This window comes from Cavia porcellus, unplaced genomic scaffold (assembly GCF_034190915.1).
Source record: "Cavia porcellus strain 051 isolate PalLab524CR breed Dunkin Hartley unplaced genomic scaffold, mCavPor4.1 scaffold_12, whole genome shotgun sequence".
NCBI lineage: Eukaryota > Metazoa > Chordata > Mammalia > Rodentia > Caviidae > Cavia > Cavia porcellus.
The window spans coordinates 49,884,617-49,906,050 of NW_026947495.1; the positions used below are offsets into that span (position 1 = coordinate 49,884,617).

A 21,434-nucleotide genomic window follows, 5' to 3' on the forward strand; every position below is an offset into this window, starting at 1 on the left:
TTTGGTCTTTCATTTTGTGGTTTACCTATATTTCTGTGTTTCAAGTGTTTCAAGTGTTATTCTAAGGCTTCCTCAGAGTCTGTTGGAAATCCTCTTCTATGCCTTCAGCTCCTGGGACTGTGGCACCCAGTTCCCCCAGGCCACCAGGCCTCTGGAACCAGTGGTGCTCACCTGCTTGCTTAGAACTCCACAGTCCTCCAAGCACAGCCGGGAACAGCAAGTCGGATGCATGCTCCAGACCCGCCTAGCTGCTCCAGTGCACCTGAAAGGCGTGAGGGTCTCAAACAAGCTGGATTTGGGGGAAAGTGCACAAGGCACTTACCCCAGGATGCCAGGCCTTTGGAACCAGTGGTGCTCACCTGCTTGCTTAGAACTCCACAGACCTCCAAGCAAGAACAGAGTGAGAAGCTGGCCCCTCTCCAACCCTGCTGCTCCATCCCCTGTTTTATCCTCTTTAAAATAAAATTTTAAAAAGAACTACGGTTAATACTGTAAAGGTGAGGTCTTCAGTGCTGTAAGAGCAAAAATAAGACTTTAGAGAAAGCTTCCCTGAAGGAATGAACATGGATCTGAGATCCAAGGATAGGTAGAGAATTCAACCAGCTAAAGAGGAAAATTAAAGAAGCATGTACAAAAATGCTTGTGCCAGGAAGGAATAAGAAGGTGGCATATAGAAAAGTAGACTGAGTGCCAGTACAACCCAAGTAATAGAAATCAAAAGAGACAACAAGATACAGAAAATACACACGGAGAGACAGCCTGTGGAGCCTTCAAAATCAAATTAATTAATTTTATCTGTGTCCAGGAACAATGGAGTACTATTACGGATTTTTAATTATATGATAACACAAAACAAATTTATGCTTTGAAAAGATTACTCTTGGTACAGGGTGGGAAAAGATTAGAAAAGGAAAGATTATAAATTGGGAAATCATCTGAAAGATTATTTCAGTAAGCAGCAATTTGGTAGTGGTGATAAAAAACAGAGTAATGAGCACATTCAATCAATATTTCCATAAAATTATCCAGGCTTCACAATGGATTAATTAAAGGTAAACCATACCAAAAATGACAACTGGGCTTTTGACTTGAATGGAAGCATGACAGTACTCCTGGTTGATTTGGAGAATATAGATTGAAGATTAAACATGGGACAGTTCTAGAAATTTTTAGATACAATGAATTTGAAGAGTCATCTAATTAAGCCTATTATGTAACAATTGTGTCATGAGTCTGATGCTTAGACAAAAATTTATGCTAGAGAATCAAATTTGTGAGTTACATCTGTGGGGATATGACTCATTGAAGCCCAGGATGTGGGTGAGCTCTCATAGGAAGAGAATATAGAACACTAACAAAGAAAGACCAGGACTGAGCAGTCAAGGACCAAATATTTATGACCATAAAAAGGAAGATAAACTTGAAAAAGAGACTGAAATCAAGCTTTTAGGAGGTAATCGTGAAGCTGAGAGTCACAGAAGACAAGAAAAGAAATTGGCATGTAGCAGCTCACATGCTGATAAAAATTCAAGTCAAACAAAACCCAGAATATGTCTATGTATTTGTATCCATCTAATTTTTTTCTTTGTTTTTGTTTTTTGTTTCTTTGTGGGTTGTTTTGTTTTGTTTTGGGTACTGGGGACAAAACTTAGGACTTTGTGCTTGCCAGGGAGGTACTTATGCCACTGAGCTAAATCTCCAGCCCTCCAACTAGTATTGATAAGCTAATCAAGAGCTATTTCTGGGTAGAGAATAGAAAACACCTTGAGTGGGTTGAGAAATGCAAGGAAGGTGAGTCTCTGAAAGTACTGCATTGTAACTAAAGATGCCTCCCCCAAGCCAGTATGCTTCTGTTTGTTAGATGCCCAGATAATAGTTCCTGTTGCTTTTGTTTCTTAGAAACAACTGATCACAGTGATGCATAGCTGGTCATGATGATGCATATTGTAAGAACCAACCCCCAACTGACAACTCCTTCTGCCTCTGTACTTCCTGCTTGCTTATCTTCTTTAAGCCCTAGACCACCAGAGATAAGGACCTGACAGTTTGAGGAACAACTGATTCCTAGTCAGTGCGTACCTGATATTAAATGAATCTGCCTCCAAATCCTGGGTGTCATTTCGAAGCACATAAGTTATAGCATTCTCTTTCAGAGCTCACCAAACCCAGCCACTCCCAAGCCAATGGGTTAGATTCTATTCCAGATTTCCCGCCTGCCTCTCTTTCAAAATTTCCAGCAACCATCTGAGTCCAGTGTACCTAGCTAATCCCACACCCAAACTTATGCAGCAGTAGACTGTCCACATTGTGGTATATTGGTATATTACCGTTTGTCTGGGAACAAGTAATTTTGGTATATTAGAGTTTGTAGGAAATTTGTTCTAAAAATTAATTTCATCTAAATAGAATCTGGCTAGGAAAGCACAGAACTGCTGAATGAAACATTGCCAATTAGATAAATTACTTTATTATGCCAAAAATTATCTACACTAGAGATTTTAGCTAACTGTGAATGAATTGCTTCTAATTCATTCAATTACATTTACTAAATTTCCTAACACTGTTTCTTAAGAGCTAGAGATTCACATTAAATGAAATATAGGTTCATTCTCTGAGGAATGTGTAATCCAGACAGAAACATAGAGAACTAAACCAGTGTTTGTAGTATGGAGTAATAAACTGTTGTGAGAGAAGAAACCCAAGTAAGGGTAGCTAAATCAGATTTGGATTACAAAGGAGGCTTCTGAGTGATACCATTCTTGGGTGGAATTTTGACAGGTGAATAGAATGAGGCAGGAAGATAAAATAGAATTATGAAAGGCATTCTAGACAGAAAATACAGCTTATGCAAGAGGCTGGATGCTGTTTCAGTTTAAATATGAAGTGTTTTACAACTTCTACACGAGGACTTGACCCCAGGGCAGCAGTATTTAGAGCCATGAGATCTAAAGGTGTGATTGGATCATGAGGTTGCCGATCTTATCAATGGGTAGTGAATTAGATAAACAATCTGTATTAGTTCCTTTTCTCTCACTGTTGAGACAAAATACCCAACACTTGAAGTTAAAAGGAGAAAGATTTATTTAGCTCACAGTTTGTAGAACTTTCATTACATAATCAGCTAGCAACAAAGCAGAGTAGTTTTTTAAGGTGGCATTGCAGAGTAGAGCCAGTTCATGGCAAGCAGTAGACAGCAAAGTAAGCAAGAAAACAAGAGACAAGACAAGCCTCTTTCTGTCTCTTGTATTGTACAGGCTACTGGGATTAGGATGGTGCCAAACCAATCAGTGGATTAATTTAGTAATTGCCCACCCTTAAACCTAACATGTTAAATCCTTGCATTGCATCATCAATCAGTCACACACTTTAGATTCAACCATCTTTGAAAAGGTCTACCTATGACCACCATTGAGACTTTGGGGGGACATCTAGACAGAATCCATAATATGAACTTTTAGGAAGTGGGGCCTCTTTTGAGAGTGTTTAGCAGTAGCATACCTAAAGAATGGATGCCACTGTGGACTATTTGTATCACTGAAGCTCTAAAAGGTTAGCCATCGTAGGTGCAGATCATGGAGGTATGATGTGGTAGCTATAGTGGTCCCTGGGTCCTTCATCTCTGGTTGCTTCTCAGCTTCCTGGATACCATTAGGTGTGCAGATTTCTTCCATCATGCCTTACCCATGATGTTTCTGCCTTGCCATATGCCTTAAATAAGAGAGTTGGACAACCATTGATGGAGTCCTCCGAAATTGAGCAAAAATAAATATTTCTCTTTTCAGTTGTGTATGCCAGATAATTTGTCCCTGTTGTGGAAAAAATACTAATAAAGAGGCATGAAACAACTTTGTGCATTGGGGAGCTTAACATACCAGCTATATCAGAAATACAAAAGATAAATCAGAAGACAAAACCTGGATCTAGATAGAGAACATGTTAGGCAAGAATTCTTTTACTTCAAATCATAGAAAAACAACACAGAGGGCCAGGGATATAGCTCAGTGGCACAGTACTTACATGGTAAGCCCAAGGTCATGAGTTCAATTCCTAGTACACATACACACACACACACACACACACACACATACAAATAGGGTAAAAACATAATCTGTTATATAATAACTTAGTGAATGCTTTAAGAGGTGAGTTTTTCAGCATGGCTGTTTACAAGATTTAGCTGATCAGCAGTAATCTCTCTTTAACTAAGCCCTAATTGTATTGGCCTAAATTGTATTTTCTGCCCATCTCTGAACAAATCCCTGGTATTCTAATTATCCATCTTTACTTTCAGGTAATGTAGTCATATTCCCCCAAACAACATGAGCTGGTAGTAGGAAAGCACATAATAAGGGGTATTCAGCCCAGCATGCAAAAGACTTTAATCTTAAGGACGGGAAGTCATTAAGGTTTATAACCAAGTCAGTGGAATTGTTAAATTTTCAATTCAGAAAAATTTGAGTGGCAGCACCAAAGCAAACAAGTCAGAAGAATTCAGACTAGAAGCAGTTAAGCATAGGTGACCAGAGGGTATAGTTATAAACTGAGCCATGCCCACCAGCCAGCCATAATTTCCTAGGTTTTTTTCACTACCCACCTAAATTTTAGGCAACAGGAACCTTAAGCAAGCAGAGAAATAAGTCAGACATGGTTTCTCTTTATCGGCAGTCACTTTAAAAGGAAATAGAACAGATTTTCAAACTTTCAAATCCTCTGACTGTATGACTCTGTGTGTATCCAGGACAACGCAACCAACTTGCATATGTTTTATGTTACCAATGTGAAGATTCTTGACATAGAGGATTACAGTGTGTATCATACATCTAAAGTGTTATCTTCTAATTTGTTCAACTGAAAACAGAATTTGGAGCAACGAGTTAGGCATGATGGTACCTGGTTATAATCTCAGCACTCAGGAGGCTGAGACAGGAGGATTTCTATGAGCTCTAAGCTAGTTTGGCTACTTACTGAGTTCAGGACCAACCTGAATTATATAGTGAGATGTCCTGTGGGGGGTGGGGGGGGAAGAAATTGGAAAAACTAACAATCATCACCTGCATGACCCCAACATACAGCTTAAATAATCATTTCACACAATCCTCACTTAGATTAGTGGAAAAGGCCCCAAAAGGAGATTCTTAAATCTATACAGCATTTCCAGCTTGTGAAAGTGATTTTCTGTATTATAATTCATTTACTCCTCGAGTCACTCAGTAAGTTTGACTATAGCACCCCCATTTTATAGATAAGGAATCAGGAGCTCAGAGGAGAAAATGAGTTGCCCCTTGTTAAACATAAGTAAGAGGGTTGGTGAGAGAGGACCCTGAGTGGGCCCCGGGGACCCCCAATGACACAGCAGGGCCCTGGCTTGAGTCCCACCATGGTGGATAGGTGGGCCTGGCAGCATGGAAAGGTCTGAAGCAGCAGGAGTATTATGAACCAAGGGTTGGTTCACGTTAATACTCCCAGGCTAGTCATCCCAGGAAGACTCCAGGACTCACTCAACTGGCCCTATAGGAGGAATTAGGTGACTGACCCTTCCCCTACACTGTGGGACCCAGAAACCAGGTCAATGCCAGTCACATAGTGGTAGGACCCAGACTAAGATGCACAGACGAGTGAGCAAGACTAGTAAGATTAAAGACTGAAATATGAACCAAGAGTGAAAAGGATAAGATGAAAAAGCAAAATGCAATCTCAGATCTCCAACTCATCAAGAACAAGTGCAGGAGACATCAACATAGAAAGACTTGGAAGGCATACATCTAAAATTTCTGAAAAGATAGCAAATACAGAAAAGAAACAAATCCACAAAGCTATAGAGGAAATTGTATCAGAAATAATCCCTCAATCAAAGTGAAAAATGACAAACTTAATAAGGGAATTGCTGTTTAGTTAGAGAAGACATAGATAAAACAATACAGGAAAATGATGGAAACCTTGATGAATAATGTAGGAAAGAAACAATGCATGAAACAGATTCATATAGATATCCAGAAAATTAAAAATTCCACTGAAAGCTAGCAAAGCTGCTTAAACAAGACTAAAGATAGAGTTTCAGACATTGCAGACAGGATCATAGCCAGTGACCATGAAAGGAAAACTCTCTTTAACAAGGGCCCATGAAATAACAATTCAACAGCTTGAAGATGATGCAAAGAAAAACAGTACTGATAGATATCAATGAAAAAGCAGGAATCAACACAAACTACATTTAAAAAAAAAAAACTCTTTACAGAAGTAATAGCAGGAAATTTCCCAATTATGGTAACAGACTTTGATACCCAGACAAATGAGGTAAATAAAACTCCAAACAGCCATAACCAAATCAAATCTACACACAGACATAGTAATTAAGATCCCAGAAATTCAGACAAAAACAAAATATTAAAAGCTGTTAAAGAAAAGAAACAGATCACCTGCCAAGGAAAGCCAACCTATCAACACAAACCCTTAAGTCACAAAGAGCCTGGAGAAAAGTATTTCAAGTTCTGAAAGAGAATAACTTCCAACCCATATTGATGTACCTCACAAAACTATATTTCAATATTAATGAAGAAATATGATACTTCCAGGACAAAGAACAACTGAATAAATTCGTGTCCTCCAAACCAACTCTAGAAAGAGTACTAAAAGATATTCTAGATAGAGATTAAAATGACCACAATTCCTAGAGCAACAACAGAAGGAAACTATCAGGTAGGGAAAGCAATTAAAAAGGAGAAAATCAGGGAACAAACAACAGGAAAATAAGATGACAAAGGTAAGGCAATACATATCAATTATAACTATCAATGTAAATGGCTGCAATTCACCAATCAAAAGAAATAGATTGGTAGATGGATCAAGAAACAAGATCCAACAATATGCTGTATATAAGAAACATGTTTAACTCAAAGAGAAATTCATAGACTGAAAGTCAAAGGATGCAAAACAATGCTGCATGCAACAACAACCCACAGAAAAGCAAGGATAGCTATTCTTTTTGCAGACAATATAAACTCAAAACCAAGAATAATTAAAAAAAAGAAAGAGGTGAAAAATTCAACAGGAAGAGACAACAGTCATAAATATATATGCACCAAATATAGGAGTGCCCAACTATATTAGACAAATATTAAGAGACACAAAAAAATCAAATAATAACATGTTTTTAACAAGGAATATTCATATCCCATTATCACAAAGAGATAGATCAACTAAACAAAAAGTCAGCAAACAAATAACAAAATTGAATCAAACATGAAAAAATGGACTTAATAGACATTTACAGAATGTTCCACCCAACAATATCAGAATACACATTCTTCTCAGCTACATATGGGATGTTCTCTAAAATATACTGTACACTAGTCCACAGAATATGCTTAACTAAATGCAAAGGAATTGAAATTATCCCAAGCATATTATACAACCATAGTGCAATGAAATTGGAAATTAATTTCCAATTTCAAAAGAAACCTCAAAAGCTTTGTAAACACATGGAAAATAAACTCTCCTGAAAAACCAATGGTTCACAGATGAAATTAAAGAAATTAAACAATATTTACAGTCAAATGAAAATGCAGGTACAACATACCACAACCTGTGGAATACCATGAAAGCAGTCTTATGAGGGAAATACATAATAATAAATTCTTATGTCAGGAAAACAGAACAAGCACAAATAAACAACCTAATCCTACACTTTAAGCTTCTAGAAAAGGAAGAGTAAGTCAAGCCAAAAACTCATAGAAAGGGGGAATTTATAAAGATCAGAGCAGAAATTAACACAATTGAGACTAAGAAAACAATACAAAGAATTAATCAATTGAAGAGTTGGTTCTTAGAAACAATAAACAAAATTGATAAACCCGTGGCCAACCTTATTAAGAAAAGGAAATAAAAAAACTCAAATTCAAGCAATGAGTAATGACAAAGGTGAAATCACTACAGATCCTGTGGAAATTCAGATCATCAACACTTACTTCAAAAATCTTTACTCACACAGTATAGAAATGGACAGATTTTTAGATACATTTGAATTACCAAAGATGAATGAAGAAGACATAAAAATTTGAGTAACCTAATATTAGTTAATGAAATTTAAAAAGTAATTAAAAACTTACCAGCAAAAAAAATTCCAAGTCCTGATAGAATTATGGCTGAATTCTATAATAAATTTACAGAAGATTTAATGCCTATTACTGCTCAAACTCTTTAATTAAATTGAAAAGGAAGCAATTCTCCCTAACTCACTCCCAGAGGCAAATATTATTATAATACCAAAACCAGAGATGCCAAAATCCTCAATAAAATACTGGCAAACAGAATGTAGCAAATCATCAAGATTATGCACCATGATCAAATGGAATTCATCCCCAGAATGCATGAATGGTTTAGCACATGCAAATCAATAGAGGCAAATACACCATATCAGCAGAGCCAAAGACAAAAATCACATGATCATCTCAAAAAATGCAGAAAAACTTTTGATAAAGTCCAACACTCATTCACGACAAAAACTCCAGAGAAAATCAGGGTAAATGTTTTCTACCTCAATCTGATAAAAAGCCATGTAAGACAAACCAACAGCCAACATCACACTAAATGGAAAATACTGAAAGCTTTCACTCCAAAATCAGGAACAAGACAAAGATGCCCACTATCACCACTCCTATTTGATTTAGTTCTAGAAACACTAACCAGAGCAATCAGACAAGAGAGAGAAATAAGAGAAATAAAGATAAGAAAGAAATGAGTTCATTATCATTATCTGCAGATGACATGATACTCTACATAGAAATCCCAAAAACTCCACCAAAAGACTACTTGAGTTAATAGGCAATTAAGCAGTGTAGGTGGACACAAAGTCAACACTCAAAAATCAATAGCATTCCTGTACACAAGCAATAAACTCACTGAGAGACAAATTAGGGAAATAATGCTTTTCATAATAGCACCCCAAAAATCCTAAGGAATAAATCTAAGAAAGGAAGTAAAAGATCTATATATTGAAAAGTATGGTACTCTGAAACAGGAGATTATAGAGGACATCAGAAAATGGAAAGATATCCGTTGCTCATGGATAAAAAGGACCAACATTGTTAAAATGACCATACTCCCAAAATTGTTATACAGATTTAATGAAAACCTAAGACAAATATACAAAGACACTCAGCCACCTTATATTGACAATGGGGCCAAACAAGTTCACTGGAAGAAAGATAGCCTTTTTAATAAATGATGCTGGAAAAATTAGTTTTCCACATGCTGAAGGCTAAAACTAGGCCTATGTCTATCACAATGCACTAAACTAAAATCAAAATGGATCAAAGATATAAATATTAAAACAGAAACATTAAATTTACTGGAAAACAAAGGTAGGTAGAAATATTGAAATCATAGGGGTAGGCAGAGAGCTCATGAATAAAATGCAAACTTTGAGGGAAGTACTTTAAAGAATAAACAACTGAGATCTCATCTTATTAAAAAGCTTTGCACATCAAAAGAAATCACCAACATAGTGAAAAGATAATCCATAGAATGGGAAAAAAAGTTTAGCCAACCATCTCTCAGACAAAGGACTTCTATCTAGAACATACAAAAATTGGAAAGATTTAGGTCTCCCAAATTCAAAGATTCAATTCAAAAATGGGCATCTGGGATGAATATGTACTTCTCAAGTGAGCCAATACAAATGGCAAATAAATATATGAAAAAATGTTCAACATCACTGGTCATTTGAGATATGCAAATTAAACCAACACTGAGATTCCATCTCACTCCAGAAAGAATGGTTATTATGAAGAAATCAACCAATAACAAATTCTGGCAAGAATATCAGGGAAAGGAACCCTTCTCCACTATTGCTGGAAATGCAGACTATGCAAATTAGTGTGAAGATTTGTCAAAACCCAAAAATCCTAACTGGAAGTCCCATTCAATCCAGCTCTTTTCCTTCTGGGCAATTTCCCAGAATTTGAAACATCATACCACAGCAATATATGTACACCCATATTTTTTTTCCTCTTTTTATTTTTTAAATTTTATTTAAAGAAAGACTAAACAAAACAGATTATGGATAGAAATAATATATGCTTTCAAAGAAAAAAACAATAAGAAATCACTAGTTGATGATTACAGATTGTCCTCTTACAAATAGTTATTCAAGATACTAAAGTGGAGCATATAAAGTGGGGATTCAAACAGTGAGACTGCAACCAGTTCTGTTCAACTATTCAACAAAAACTTAGAAATATGGTTATCAATCCTATACGCTTAAACATACATGCAGATATCCATATCTTCAATTATGTTGAGATTGAACAAACCCAAGCACTCTGAACAAAGAATAGTACTATTGCTGGGTTTCACATTGTGACACTCCAAGATCAGCACTGGGTACTTTAGTGTCTCTTTTTCTTCAAAGTATCTGTTTATTTCATCATGTGTCATAAGACCAGTTTTATCTCATCAGTTTATAGATTCTACAGATGCATGAGTCTTAACATGTATTTCTATCCTTTCTATATTAGAGGGAGAAACAAAACAAAGCAAGACAAAACAAAACATATTCCTATAAACACATGAAATGAAAAAGACATATAAGACCATTGTACAAGGAGTTCTACAATAATTCTGGTGTTGTCTCTTGTTATCTTCAATAGAATTGGCTATATCATCAGGCATAGTATAATTGAATATATCAGTACATAACAGTATTAATAAAAACACAACTTTGTACATAGTATAAAACTTCAAAAACAGGCAGTAATCAAACCAGAATATGTATCGTAGTGAGTCTTGTTATCTTCAGTGTAGTTGCTTATATGCTCAGACTTGATACTATCAAGCATATCAGTTTTGAATAAAATCTCTCGATACGAAACAGCAATCAAACAAACCAGATTTAACTAAGATCAGTCATGATAAAACAGCATAAGTCATATAGATACAGATGCATTTCCAACAATAGTGGAGAAGGGTTCCTTTTCTTTGATATTCTTGCCAGAATTTTTTATTGGTTGATTTCTTCATAATAACCATTCTTTCTGGGGTGAGATGGAATCTCAGTGTTGGTTTAATTTGCATTTCTCAAGTGATGTTGAACATTTTTTCATATATTTATTTGCCATACTCTAAGATAATAAGAAATTAAAGATGATTACTGTGCTATATTCTGATGTTTTGGGGATAGCTGTCTGTGTCTTCAAATCTAATGCAAGTAGACAATTGGGACTGAAAAAATCTATCAAAAAACAAAAGAATAAAATCTATCTAAGCAGAATGATGCTAGTAATGTGGGTTTTAAATCCTGATACACTATTTACAATATCTTCTGCCATCTTGTTTAAGACTCTCCCTCCCCTTTCACTTCCCCAGGATACACTGTGCATTTTTGGGTCTCACCAAGACCCTTGGTTTTAATTTGGGTGGGGAGCAACCTGCTATTTACCTAAGTAGTTCCGAACCTTCTCTCTCCTGGATTTGATCTCTAATTGTATTCCTTTACCTATAATAGCCTGTCTTTCCAAGCTATCCACAAATACTGGTTTAGTTGCTCTCATTACTCTCCGGTTCTCGGTCACATACTGCATTGTTTTCTCATATTTGATTTTCAGTCCTTGTACTCTTTTTCATGTTCATTATATTTCCTATAAGTGCCATCTTGGTGGACCTACCTACTGATCTACTCCACGTGTGGTTCTTTTTTTTTTTAATTTAGTGTATCAAGGCCATCAATATTAGAGATTATAACCAACCTTCTCTGCCTCATTTCTGTTATACTCTTTTTTTGCCATCAGTTGTCTGCTTATCTTCTTCATTCTGTTTTCTGCTCCATTCACTGAGGCTTCTCTGCCACTGTTCCTGGAATCCTGGTACTTTTCTCTCTCTCTAGAATGCCCTGCAATATTCTCTGTAGAGTTGGATTGGTGGTTGCGAATTTCCCAATTTCCTCTTTGTTGGAAGCATCTTGTTTCTCCATTAATTTCTAGAGACAGTTTAGCAGGGTATATCAATCTGGGTTGGAATATTTTCTTTCAGGGCTTGGAATATTTCACTCCAGGCTCTTCTTGACTTGATGGTTTGTGTCGAGAAGTCTGCCATGATTCTGATTGGCCTTCCTTTATAGGTTATCTGTTTCTTGTCTCTAACAGCTTTTAATATTCTGTTCTTATATTGAATTCCTGGGATCTTGATTATTATATGCCTGGGTGTAGCTCTGTTTTGGTTGTAGGTGGCTGGAGTTCTGTATGCTTCATCTATCTGAATATCATTTCCTTTTCCTATGTTTGGGAAGTTTTCCTTAATTATTTCTGTGAATAGTCTTTGTAGTTCCTTTGTTTGTACCCCTGCTTCTTCATTCACATTCTTTATTCTCAAGTTATAGATCCTCTTGTCATCTTCTAGCCTTTGTATTGTTACTGCTTGTTTCCTTGTTATTTTTTTAAAAATTTTCCCTTTCATAAGCCCACATTGCAAAACTGTCCTCCAGTTTGAATAATCTATCCTTAGTTTCTTCCAAGCAGATTTGCCATCTTTCCATAGCGTTTTAAATTTCCTGGTAATTTCTTTGAATCTGCTTCATGTATTCTATATTTTCTTTATACTCTTCATCAAATGGTTCTCTCTTTTGTTTGAGTTCCACTCTTCTTCCATCTGTATCTTGCTTGAGGGATGCTTAGCATCTCTTTTATTAACCTTCTTATATCTTGCTTTACTTGGCTAAATATTTCACTTTTGAACTTGTCTAGGTCCCAAAGATATCTCTTTATGTCCACTGGTGCTGTGTCTGATATTGCATGTTTGCTGTTCTCATTCTCCTTTGTATTTACCTGTCTTGGGTCAATGTTCTCAGGGTTGGGACCTGGGGACTTTTTGTTGTTGCTTCCTCTTCCCATCTTTTTTTTTTCTTCCAGAAGGCCCCAGAAAGAATTCTTTGTTGGTTACAATTCTTCTGAAGCAAGCTAGCTAGGTGACCCTTCCCACTGCAGTGTGCTAGTGAGTTGCAGACAGGGGCAGCATATGCTGGCCCCTCCCCTTTGGATCAGTCAAGCTGCTGAGGCCTGCACTCTATTCCTATGTACCACCTCCCCTCTGGATCAGTCAAACTTCTGAGGCTTCACTGCATTAGTGTGGTTAGTGTTTGCTGCCCCCGTAGTAAATTTTTCTTTCCCACTGGCAGCTTCATTAACATAGTATCACCAAACACCCCATGCACCCATATTTATAGAAGCACAATTTGTAATAGCTAAATCTTGGAAACAACCTATTCACCATGGAATGGATAATAAAGATGTAGGGTTTTTTAAAAAACAAACAAACGAACAAATAATAAAAGCAATGATACAGGATTTCAAATCTATGTAAAAGGAGGAGATCAACAATAGTTAATATATTGTGTACTGTTATCTTCAAAGTAGTTGCTCATATTACAACTCATCAGATTGGTAAAACCTCATCATATGCCCGGCACATGTGTCAAGAAAATTTAGTAAAACAAGTACTGAGGATTTCAGCTTCTTTGGTGATGGAAAGATTTGGTCTCATACCAGTAAAAAAAAATCTCACCGACACAGGCAGGGGTTGAGATACTAGGCAGTCAAAAAAAATATGACAGTCAAGCATGGTTACATATATCTGTAATCCCAGCACTCTGAGAAGCTGAGGCAGAAGGATGAAAGTTTTAGCCCAACCCAGGCAACTAAGTCGTTTAAGGAGCATCTGTTTTGAAAGAACAAATAAAAACGAGCTGGGGGTAAGGATCAGTGTGAAGTTCCTCAGTTCATCTGCAGTAAAAGAAAAGATAGAGAAGGGAAGGGGGGAGAGAAAGCAAGAGAAAGGACAGGAAAAAGAAAACAGTGAAAGAGAAAAAGAGAAAGAAAAGGAAAGAGACAAAATGTCTGCATTAAGACAACCTAGATGCCCATCAACTGAGGAATGGATAAAAAAGATGTAGTATTATTATACAATGGCGTATTACTCAGTTAAAAAGATCGCACTGAAGCTTTTATAGTAAATAGATGTGACTTGAGACCATTCTGATGAGTGCAAAAAATCAGACTCACATGTACAAATACCGTATTGTCTCCCTAGTGTAAAAAATTGAAAGAATAAATAAGCTGCAAAATCTTCAATAAATATTGTGAAAGGCTAAGAAATTCTTCAAAGGGGGAAAAATAACCCAGAGATGGAAAAGGAGAAAAGAAGGAAGGGAAAAGAAAAAGATATAAAATTATGTATTCACACTTAAAATAGCTAAGATGATTGTGCTACTAATTCTATTAGTTCTTAGAACAAAAGAATTAACATTCATAGGATTGGATCAATTTTGCAAATTGATATCTGGTAATCTGAGTAACTCTTTTGAAGATAACTATGCAAAATGACAACCTTAGTTATGTTCTTACACCTTATTTTGAAAGCCTACATTGTTATCGTTTTGGGCTCTTTATTTTAGTTATTTATTTGACTCATTTCTTGGTAAAACCTCATCATATGCCCATCATATGCTTATATTTCCTTATATTTTGTTTTGGTTTGGTTTTGGCTTTCCCTCTAATACAGAAAGAGTAGGTGTATGTGTATAGGCTTAGACATGCCTAGAACTTCCCCTATAACTTAAGAATAAAGAATATGAATGAAGAAGCAGGGATACAAACAAAGGAACTACAAAGGCTATTCACAGAAATAATTAAGGAAAATGTCCCAAATATAGGAAAAGAAAATGAAATTCAAAGAAAACAAGAGATAGTATGGTAGCTATTGTTGATTTCCTGTTGTTTTGTTTTGAAACCCTGTGTGGCTTGCATTGTTTTGTTGTGATCTGCTTTGTTATGTTTTGTTTTGTTCAATTCTCTTTAAAATAAAATAATTTTTAAAAAGTCTACGTTAGTTACAATTTGCATCTCTTTCATATCCCTTTGAGAACTGAGCACTATTGAGCCCTGAGTATTTGCACCCTATTGACATTAGAAATTATCAAATTGATGACAGCAATTTAAAAGTAAGACTTCAGGCACTGTGATGTGAGTGGTGCTGCAGGTGCACAACTGAGGTGCTGAAGACCGCTACCGAGCACCCTCGGCAGTGAACAATAGCTCTTCAAGTCTGCAATAAAAAAAAACAAAAAAAAAAACAAAAAAAACCGCATTCAATAAAACTGCATTGCAAAAAAAAAAAAAAAAACGGGAAAGAAACAAAAAGGAAAAAGTAAAAAAGTTGAAGAAACAGACTGAAGAAATTGTATTAGAAAAGATACTGGACCAATGTGTAGTGAATGGGAAGGCGGACTCTTTTCTGCAGTGGGAGGGATTTACAGATAGATGCTGACAATTCATGGGAAGCTGAAGAAAATTTAGACTGTCCAGAGTTAACTGAAGCATTTCCTAATTCTCAAAGAGCTGGTAAAGAAAAAAAGATGGTACAAAAGAAAATATGTATCTGACAGTAACTTTGATGATAGCAAATCAAAGAGAAAAAGAGATGCTGCTGACAAACCTAGAGGCTTTTACTAGAGGTCTTGAACCCGAATGAGTAATTGGTGCCACGGACAGTGGTGGAGAATTGGTGTCTCTCGTGAGAGGGAAAGATTCAGATGAGGCTGACTTGGTGTTCGCAAAAGAGGCAAACATGAAATGCCCTCAAATTGTAATTGTTTTTTATGAAGAGAGACTATATATATATATATATATATATATATATATATATATATGTAATAGATGTAGAGACTATATATATATATATATATATATATGTATGTATATATATATGTAATATGAGCCTTGGTTTTGATTTACTAGTGTGAAAAAAACAGCATTCTAATGAAACTCAAGTTTAATATGTTGGTTTTGAAAGTAGAATTGGGGAGCATTGTTAGATTTTGTTTGTTTTGCATCTATAACACCAATTTCTTTGAACAAATAAAAGCTTTTGTAGTTGCTTCCTTTGTCAGAAAAGAGTATTTTACATACTGATGCATTTCTCTGGTTTTCTAAATATTGGGGGAATTGTCCATAGTCAAACTGAATCAGAATTCAAAAGTAACATATTTAACGACCATTCTGAACTTTTTGTTTGTGTGTGTATAAATAAAATACATATGTAAATAGTTTTTGTTTTGTTTTTAAACAGTCACCAAAACAAAAACTATGGGTGATAAGCTCATGTTTGAGATGCCATCATTCTGAGCAATTTAAGAAATAAAACACTTCCAGTTTTCCTAAAACCGTAACCTTCCAAGTTAAATAGATGGTTCTGTGGTTAATTGGACAGTTTAAAGTGGATATTTTCAAAGCAGCCATATCACAATTCATATCTGTCTTTAGTCATAGAAATGTAGCAGTTTACTTGCAAAGTTCCTAAAAAGAAAAAATTTTATCTCTACCAACAACTCCCCCACCCAAATAAGGTAACAAGTAAAAACCTAGTTTATTTGAATTAGATAAGACTTGCTAAGGAAACATCAAAGATTTCTCATGACCTACTGATTGCAAAAAGTTGAAATCAATACTCAAAAGTCGGGATTTGTGGATGTCTAAAGACTTGGCTCATGGTAACCTAGCAAGTGGCTAGAATTTAGGACCTGCTAGAATAATTCAGTGAACAAACTTGTAATCTAAAATTACTGACCTGGATGTTTTTCTTGACCCCAGATTGCTCATTACATGTAGGCTCAATCTTTTCAGCAAAAGCCAGGAAAAAAACTTGGTAGTAGTCAGAATGTTATCCTACTATATATTGTTTACTTTACCTTGTAAATAATGGAGAACAATGGTCAGCAAATAGTTTTATATTCCTCATGTGGTAAAAAATTAAAAAGGAAGACTTCAGACAACTGTGGAAAATAAGAAATCAGCTATTCGCATTATACAGTTTCTTCCATTTGAGTTTTCTGGTACTAGTGGAGTTCAATTAGTATACAAATTCTCTGATAAACTGAGAACAAAAGGAGATGATTATGATTCTATAAATTGCTTTGGTCTCTTGACTGTAAGGCAAAGTAGGAAAAAAATAATAAAAGAACAGAAAAGGTATCTCTGTGCCTACTAATCAAGTAGTTGCTCCCCCATAGAATACTTGACATCTTAATCATCATTGTTCACTCAAGCCTTCAAAATTTTCCTATCAAATCCCACTGATTTCCAAGACAACTGAGATTATAAAAGTTGATGTATGTCAGCACAGTATTGAGGGAAAAATTCAAGAGAAATGATCATTTTAAAATTCCAAAGGCCATAGCCTAAAAGAAGCTTGGGGAACACACAAAACATACAAATTGTTCCTGAATAATTTAAAATAAAAGGATCAAACTATAACTCATCAGACCAACCACAGATGCAATTCTGAGTGGGACATGAACATTTAAAAAAGAGTTGATAGTTATTCCCAGATACCAGGCTCCTGGTATGAGGCAGGTGCCACAGAGTTACAATGGTGCCAGTTCCAGATACTCAAAATCTAGCTCATCAAATATCTATGTGCCAGGAACCTTGCTTGGTACTTTGATGCAAAACCAGGGTAAATAAAATGCCATTCTTGTTGCTTTTAAAATGTTTATTTTATAGGCGATGAAAAGTCAAAAAATCAAATTGTTAAAATGCAGCACATGATAAAAGCCCCCAGAATTGTGCCAAATAAGTACAGATTGAGCAAGGAAGTCAAAAAGGCAAAAGACAGGGAAGAATACAATGCTTGAATCCTTCTCAGCTGCAAGCTGTTTTCACAGACAATTATAGACCGAGCTAAAGGAGCTCCTTGTGTGTACCATCAAGCACAAGGCCCACTTTTTTGCACTTGAAAGGGAAGTTGTAAAGTAAGTGAGAAGAGCCAGAATTAGAACTCAGGATTTCTGACCACAAGACTTTTGTGACCCTCTATAGTCATGAAAGACTTAAGAAAAAGAAATTTTCTTATACTTTCGTTAGCCTTAAATACCATATATGTCCTTGTGTTCCAAATGTGGAGAAAGGTCATTTGATCTTGTCACTTGGTGGTATGGCAGCAAGGTAAATATGTTAGAAAACATGGTGATCACAGGGACACAGATACTCTGAGAGACTGCCCTGCAAAGATGCGTGTTTAGCTTAGCTGACCCACTGTCCAGATCCACTGTTTCAAGAAAGGCTTTCAGCACACAGGGCTGCAGATGGTTGGGGGAAAAGGAAAAGATTACCGATATGTGATACAAGGGACTAAGTCTCAAAAGTGAGAACTGACTGTTCAATCTGATATTGGGCTGATTTGGCCATAATTGTGTTAGAGAAGATGTGATCTAAGGTGTCTCAGGTTCAGAATGTTTTCAGGTAACATCTAAGGACATAGTATCAGGCAAACTTCTCAACAGCAAGGAAAAGAATAATAACACTTTCCCCACAATCAAGAAATCAGAGTCCTGGAAGTCTACTAAGGCTTTGAAATTAGCACTCCATGAAGAGGAGATTGATTCATGCACCACTCTTTGGCAGCAAATTTCACCCAATAATTAGTTGGTAATAGTCCATATCATTTCCTTCCTCGGAAGTTCCAGACTTTCATAAAGCCTTGATACACTAGTGTTAATTTTTCTTTTTCTGAACTTTCTGGGCATGGTGTTCTCCTTGTTCTGTTTTGTTTTGATTTTTTTTCTGCTTTTTATTAGTCCCAAATGGCATTAATTAACTACCTTAACTTAGTAGATCCTTTTCTTAATTTTCAGATATTTTCTTTTTTAATGTCAAGGCTGAGAACCAGCTATTATCAAGTGTCTTGACCTCAGTATGGAATCTTCCTGGTATCACTAAGCTAGTTAAAATATAATATAATAAACACAAAAAATTATTGTCACCCTATAGTATTAAGGCTTTCTCATTAGAATCTATTTCCTCCCAATAATGGACCCACTGAAGTTAGTTGTGAATGATTTGGTCTTACTAGTACATTTGCTGCTACTAAAACCACAAATAATTCTCAATGCACTATAGCCAGCTTCAATTATTCTGTCTGTCAGTTTCCTCATGAATTAGTCACTTCTCATTGCTAGGACAAAATACCTGACATCCACCACTTAAACAAGCTCATGGCTTTGGGGGCATCAGTCCATGATGGGCTGGTTTCAAGGCAAAAATCAATATAGCAGAAAGGCATGGAAAAGGAAATTGGTCATACTTGTGGGGAGACTAGGGGTTAGGGACTGAACTCAGAGCCTTCAAACTCAGCTACTTCCTCAGCTTTTAATTTTTTATTTTTGTATTTTTCATTTTGAGACAAAGTCTCTCTAAATTGTTAAATTTCCCACTATGTCTTTCTACGGAACATCTCAAGTAGGACTATTGTCAATTTCCTTTTCTATTGAACTGATAAAGTTCAAGGGAGAAGAGATAGGAGATTCTTTCTGAATCCCAAAAATTCCTGAACTGTAACAGCTGGTTAGAATGAACAAATAGCTTTCTGAGACAATAGCATTTTCTAAATGCCAGGACTATTACGGATGCCTTGAGTGTACTATGTAAAGAAATGATAAATCCTTTATGCTTGTAGATTAGAGACAATCAAAGGGGTATGTCTTGGAATCAGGAGATGATGTAGGTTCCTAGATCCCCAAATAATAAAGTGGCTATGCTTTACTTTCTTCTTCAATCACCTTCTTATGGCATTAACAAACTGGAAAAGACCTTACCTTAGAAAGATTTAAGTATCCACAAGTACATGTATTGTCTGCACAGGACATTTCCATTCTAGTCAAGGCAAAGATTTCATATACTCTTCACTTTGGAAAGGAGTCCTAGTTGTTCATCATCAAGATGAGAATGACCAGGGCACTCTGTCTCCCTCCTGAAGCTCTGAAGACAAGTACAGTTCATCCTCCTGGCCACAGAAAATGTGCCAACTAGGTCCCATCCTCTGATATGAGCCTTATGGTGCTCAGTCCTCACATTGGTACTTCACATGCAGTGTTGTTAGGTGTTTCTGTGTGCCATTCTCCCAGAATTCAAGTGGTTCTTCAAGAAGCATCAGAAGATGAAAGAAAAACATAGTTCATATTTATAGCTAGAATTAAGATTTGCAAGGGAACAAAACTCTCAGTCTGCTAAGTGCATATAAATCATTTAGAGATTTAATAGTACCTACAGATTTTTGCTCACTAGCTCTAAAATTTATTCCCTGTCTCTCCACTTTTCTTTCATTAGTGTCTATTTCTTTATCTCTTTGTGTGGCTGCACTTTGAGAAATTTGGAGAGTAGGTAACATAGTGCAGTGATTAAACACAGGAATCTACTTAAATTCAAGACCAGCTAAGTAACTTTTGACATATTGTTTATATCCTCTTGGCCTTAATTTCACAGTCAATAAAATAGGGATGAAAAGAAAGCTTATTTTGTATAATTCTTGAAAAGATGAAATGAAATTACACATATTAAGTCCTTGGGCTAACATCTGGCATACAGTAAGCACTCAATCAATATTAGATATTATTATTATTTCTACATTTCAATTTTAAGGTTTGCTAATTCACTCTTTGATTGCATCTAGTCTACTATGTTGAGTCTTGCTATTTCAACAACCTTATTTTCATTTCCATTATTTCTAATTATTTCTTTTCTATAATATGCTGTACTTAATTAATAACATCATTTACTCATATCTCTGTATCCAAATACATAGATACTTTCATCCTTTTATCTTTCTGAAGTTCATACGTACACTTGCATTTTTGGTCATATAAAACTATTCAGTTTTCTTTACTTCCCCAGACGCAAGTTCTTTATTTTGTTGTATTTTCTTTATGTATCTGGAGGTTTTAACTGTACACTAATTCTGAGTAAAAGATTTTGCAGTGCACTTGTCTGGATTATGATTTATATACACAAACTCTTGAGTAGATCACAGTGCCAGTACATGGGCTTACTCAGGTATCTGTGTAGAGAGCCCACTCTAGGGAGTACAACTTCAGGCCTTGTTTCTATGCATAACATAACTCTAGCCCTTGGATTTAACAAGAGGTCAATGCTGCAACTCCTGGTCTTATGTTGGCTGCTCAACTTCAACTCCAAGTTGTCCACCTGTGGATAAGCATGGCAAGTCCAACCCTGGCCATCCTCTGGCTGCATGTAGCATCACAATCTTGCAACCTTTTCTTATATTGTCCAGACTCAGCAACCTTTTCAACTGCTCTGTCCTATTTGGCCCTTTTTTTCTGTATGCTTCTCAGGCTCCTTTCATGTACTTTATCTCTTCCCGCCCTCACTCATTGCACATATTCCTCATAACTCTTTCCCTAACATGATAATTTTATGTAGCGAGATGATACTCCTTCTTGGAGACACTGAGGGACAAGTTCATCTTCCCCTTGCTTCTACTAGCACCTCACATCTGCAGAAACTTTCAAGCCTATCATGCCACAGTCTTTCCAAATCTCATTATCTCTCCAAGACTCCCATTCCCTGAACACTTTCTTGCAAGAGACACCAGTCACA

At 36.1% G+C, this 21,434-nt stretch overlaps 1 pseudogene; it reads left to right on the top strand.

Annotated features, from left to right (window-relative positions):
• Positions 1 to 229: 229 nt before the first annotated feature.
• LOC100722489 (chromobox protein homolog 3-like) lies at positions 230 to 15,651 on the top strand (annotated as a pseudogene).
• The last annotated feature ends 5,783 nt before the right edge of the window (positions 15,652 to 21,434 follow it).